At 44.3% G+C, this 5,328-nt stretch overlaps 1 non-coding gene across 1 annotated transcript; it reads right to left on the bottom strand.

Annotated features, from left to right (window-relative positions):
- Positions 1-4,916: 4,916 nt before the first annotated feature.
- On the bottom strand, positions 4,917-5,020 carry LOC116647221. The gene has a single exon (XR_004302302.1). It is a non-coding gene; the product is annotated as a U6 spliceosomal RNA (small nuclear RNA).
- Between the last annotated feature and the right edge of the window lie 308 nt (positions 5,021-5,328).

Here is a 5,328-nt window from a genome sequence, read left to right as displayed (position 1 = left end):
TCCTACCAATTTTTTTTGGCTAACAGTCTATTTAAGTCTGTGTTTTCACCCACCTGCCATGAGAAAACCCGGATATTTTCCATGTTTGGGTTCAACTTCTCAAATTCCTTAGTAGCAGGTGGTTTGTCCTACTACCACTTGAGGTGTGCTATTTTAGGGAAAATTGTATTTTGTCTTCAAAAAAATCCATAGGTTGTCTACCCACTGGGCTCAGATGCCATTCATTCCTCTTGCAGGTGGTACATGTTGCCCATGATCTCTGTGGCAGAGCCGGGTCTTGTGACTTCACATACCATGCATGCCATTTCTGGTGTATGTACCCGTCAGTTCTGCCACTACACCCAGACACTCCCTCAAATGTCATTTTCTGCCCTAATTTCCTGGCCAGGACAGTGGGTAGCTGGGCCTTTTAGGATGTCTCTACTTGCAGCCTACTAGTCATAACTGTAAACCATGGTCAAAGAAAATGCCATTCTTACCTTTTCCCTGCCCTTTGGTAAATATGAGTCTCAGCTCAGCCCCTTAGACCCTGCATTTTAGCCAGTGTTGAAGACAGTCTATTTCCCTGCTGGTGCTAACCACATTCTTCCAAGCTGCAATTTTTTGCCTGGGAATAACTGCATTCTTTTTTTTTTTTTTAGAGATTTTATTTATTTATTTGACAGAGGGCAAGAGAGCACAAGCAGGGGGAGCGGCAGGCAGAGGGAGAGGGAGAAGCAGGCTCCCCGCTGAGCAGGGAGCCCAACGCGGGGCTCGATCCCAGGACCCTGAGATCCTGATCTGAGCTGAAGGCAGACACTTAACCGACTGAGCCACCTAGGCGCCCTTGCATTCTTTTTTTTTTTTCTTAAGATTTTATTTATTTATTTAAGAGAGAGAGAATCTGAGGCTCCAGGCCCAGCACAGAGCCCTTTGCAGGGCTCGATCTCACAACCCTGAGATCATGACCTGAGTCAAAATCAAGAGTAGGATGCTTAACCGACTGAGCCACCCAGGCACACCATAACTGCATTCTTTAATACTGCCTCAGGGAAGGAAAATGGGAAGGGGGAGAAATGTCCATGAATTTCTCTGTTGATTCAGAGAAGGCCTGCAGTTGATTCAGAATGGTACAGAAAAGTACCTGCAGCTGATAATGTTGGAACATTGGAGACATTTCCTGTTTATTATGCTGGTGAGAGGGGGCGAGCCCAGAAGGAAGAGGGAAAAAGCATTTTGTGGCTACATTTACCTCATTCAAGTGCTTGGGATTAGGCAAGAAATGTAGAAGAGAGGCCACTTGGCCTTGGGAGCCATTATGAGAGTACCGGGAGCACCAGTGCCTGAGAGCAGGGGATCTGGGTGGGGAAGGAGGCAGGCTCTTTTCATTCCCAGGCCCGTAGTTAACCCTTTCTCAGCTCGTGGCATCTCAGTAATTGCTTTCCTTTTTTTCTCTTCCACCTGGTCACAGAAGATGTGGTGTCAGGAATTTTTAATACAATTTCAGAATGACCCTGAAATTGTGTGGTGTCTGGGGTCACCTCGTGAAGCTCAGAGGAAAGACCGGCTGTCTTCTGGGGAATTCCCAGGAATTGATTTATCTTAATGAGATGGAGATAGGTGTGTTGCTCACACCTGACCCTGTTGTATATTTTTCCCTATCCCCTCTGGGACGAGCACTGAGTAATTAAGGTACTGAATAATTAAGAAGGAATCCCTCATGTTCCCTTTGAAGTTCAAAACAAGGACATCTTTTCCATTCTGATTGTTCTTGTTACTTGGCCTGTCCTATTACTAACCCACTTCTCTGCTTCACACACAAGGACATAAGAATTGGACCAAACTTGCAATTCAACAAAGATTTTTGAGTGCCTACTCTGTGTTATGCATGTTCCTAGGGGCTGCGGTACAATAGTGAATGGAACGGTTAAAAACGCTGGTCCCTGTAGATCTTATACTCTAGTTGGGCAAAGACAGACAATAAATACTAGCTTAAATAAATTAGTGAAGTATATGTGGTCCCTCATACCAGCCTGAGGGTGAAAGAGACACTGAATCCTAATTTAGAGTCATTCTGGTTCTTGCGTCTACCACCTAGGTTCTTGAAACTCTTGGGTTCTTCTCCCCCTTGAGTACTTTTTGTTCCTTAGCACACCACCAGTTTTTTTTCTTTAAGATTTTATTTATTTATTTATTTGAGAGAGAGAGAGCGAGAGAGCACATGACTGGGGTGAGGGCAGAGGGAGAGGGAAAAGCAGGTTCCCCGCCGAGCAGGCATCCCGATGTGGGGCTCCATCCCAGGACCCTGAGATCATGACCTGAGCCAAAGGCAGATGCTTAACCCACTGAGCCACCCAGGCACCCTGGTGCACCACCAGTTTTAACTTTTAAACTTCTTGGCACAGTCTCTTGCTGTGACCATCATCGGTTACATGGGCTAGTGCCTTGTCACTCTACAGCCTGAATCATTGCCACCACCACTGTGACTCTTGCTTACTGTTGGAAGGATCTTTTTTTGCCTTACACTAGGCTGATCATTCACCCCTGCCCAGATTGGGGCAGGGAACTTTTTTGCAGGCAGCTGGAGTCTCATCTGCCTAGTCCCAGGTACAAGGTTACCCTTCCCTCTCTTTATCTACTTGTGGCAGCTTCTGACTTTGTCCCCTCTGGCCAGATTACCACTTCTCCCTACATCCCAGATTCAGTCCTTACCTGTGACTTAGTATGATGGTGTTCCAAATCATGCTACTTTATAATTATAGGTAGAGATCTGTTAACTTTTGTTGGTTCTTTTATTTTATTTATTTTTAAAAGATTTTATTTATTTATTTGACAGAGAGAGACACAGCGAGAGAGGGAACACAAGCAGGGGGAGTGGGAGAGGGAGAAGCAGGCTTCCCGCTGAGTAGAGAGCCCGATGTGGGGCTTGATCCCAGGACCCTGGGATCATGACCTGAGCCGAAGGCAGACGCTTAACGACTGAGCCACCCAGGCGCCCCTTGTTGATTCTTTTAAAAATCAGTCATTATAGGGGCGCCTGGGTAGCTCAGTTGGTTAAGTGGCTGACTCTTGATATCAGCTCAGGTCATGATCTTAGGGTCCTGGGATCAAGCCCCGCTTTGGGCTCCGTGCTCAGTGGGGAGTCTGCTTGAGGATTCTCTCCCTCTGCCCATCCCTGTGCTCACACTCTCTAATAAATAAATAAATCTTTTAAAAAATTAGTCATTGTATTTTCTAAAAATAAAAATAATATATGTTCACTTAGTAGAACTTGGAGCTAATAGACAAATACAAAGAAGGAAACCATCGCTGATAATACTAACACTCAGAAATACCTAACTGGCAACAAGGCCAGTTTACTGGACATGCAACCTGTGTGGTCATACAGGGTTCAGTGCTTAGAGGAGCCCCACACTTGGTTTAATGCTCTGCTGCTGCTGTCTTGACATTCTTAATAACTTTTGAACAGGGGCTGCACGCTTTCGTTTTGTACTACTAGGTCCTACTAATTATGTAGTCGGTCCTGTCTCCTCTTAACATTATTGGTATAACTCTTTCTGGTGTTACCTCTGTCCATGTGTTGGTTTTAAAAATAGTGGGATTATACCGTTTGTATATTTCTGAATGCTGCATTTTTCATGTAACATTATGATATGCAAATGTTCCTATTTCATTAGCTATTATTTGAAAGCATTTTTCCCCCCAATTTTAATTTAACTTCTAGTTAGTGAACATAGAGTGCAATATCGGTTTCAGGACTAGAATTCAGTGGTTCATCACTTACACACAACTGTACCCAATGCTCATCACAAGTGCCCTCTTTAATGCTCATCCCCCATCTAGCCCCTCCCCCACCCCACCTCCCTCCCAGCAACCCTCAGTTTGTTCTCTATCCTTAAGAGCCTCTTAAGGTTTGTTTCCTTCTCTCCTTTTCACCCCCTCCCATATGTTCACCTGTTTTGCCTCTTAAATTCCACATATGAGCAAGATTCTATGGTATTTGTCTTTCTTTTCTTTTTTTTTTTTGGTATTTGTCTTTCTCTGACTGACTTATTTCACTTAGCATAATACACTCTAGCTCGATCCACATCATTGCAAATGGCAAGATTTGAAAACATTTTTTTTATTTTTTTAAAGATTTTATTTTTAAGTAATCTCTATGCCCAACATGGGGCTTGAACTCACAACCCCGAGATCAAGAATCACATGCTCTACTGACTGAGCCAGGTGGGTGCCCCTGAAAGCATTTTATTTTATTTTATTTTTATTTTTTATTTTTTTAAAAAATATTTATTTATGAGAGAGAGAGAGAGAGAGACCACAAGCAGGGGAAAGGGCAGAGGGAGAAGCAGGCTCCCCGCTGAGCAAGGAGCCCTATATGGAACTCAATCCTAGGACCCTGGGATCATGACTTGAGCCAAAGGCAGATGCTTAACTGACTGAGGCACCCAGGCATCCCCCTGAAAGCATTTTAAATTGATGAACGATATTCCATGACTTCTATAACTGTTTCCCCATTGTTCAGCTTTTAGGTTGTTGGTTGATTCTTGGAATCTTGTTTCATAGCTCAGTGCCTAGAACATTGTAAGTGCTAAACAAATGTTAGCTATTACTGTGTCCATTGTCTCTCAGGTTTTTTTTTTTTTTTAACCAATGAGAACAAGCCTTCAGATGTAGATACCAGGATTACCTAGGTAACTTAATAATGGAAACATGACTAGGAAGCTATGCAGATGTCAGGGGGCCATTGAAGTCCGGTCTCATGTCCAATGGCAGAGGATCTGGTGGGAGGCCAGGAGAACCTCTCAGGTGTCTTCAGGGCCCCTGGCTGCTAGCAGCAAGGCACAGACTTGGAGCAGGCACCCCAAGTGACCTCTTCAAACTCCACCATTTGTTTCGCTAATCCGCAAAGGGTGGAAGCTTGCTGGGGAACTGCACAAAATAGGGAACGCTTCATGCATTTGCATGTCATCCTTGCACCGGGCGATACTAATCTTCTCTCTCATTCCAATTTTAGTATAATTGCTGTGGAAGTGAGCACTCTTAGGTATTGTTTTTAAAGATTTTATTTATTTTAGGAGAAAGAGCATGCTTGCGTGTGTGAGAGGGGCAAAGGGGGAGGGAGAGAATCTCAAGTAGACTCCTAGCTGAGTGTGGAGTTCAGTGTGGGGCTCAGTCTCCCAACCCCGAGATCATGATCTGAGCAGAAACCAAGACAGACACTTAACCAACTGACCTACCCAGGCACCCCACTCTCAGGTGTTTTTGAAAGAGTGTCAGTGGTCTCTGAAGGATGGAATTTAGTCTGTTCTCCAGATTTCTAGTGTTTTCTGACATCATCCAGAAACT

Source organism: Phoca vitulina, unplaced genomic scaffold (genome assembly GCF_004348235.1).
Source record: "Phoca vitulina isolate PV1807 unplaced genomic scaffold, GSC_HSeal_1.0 scaffold39, whole genome shotgun sequence".
Lineage (NCBI taxonomy): Eukaryota > Metazoa > Chordata > Mammalia > Carnivora > Phocidae > Phoca > Phoca vitulina.
Note: the sequence above shows the minus strand (reverse complement) of the source record. Positions and strands in the feature narration are given on the sequence as shown.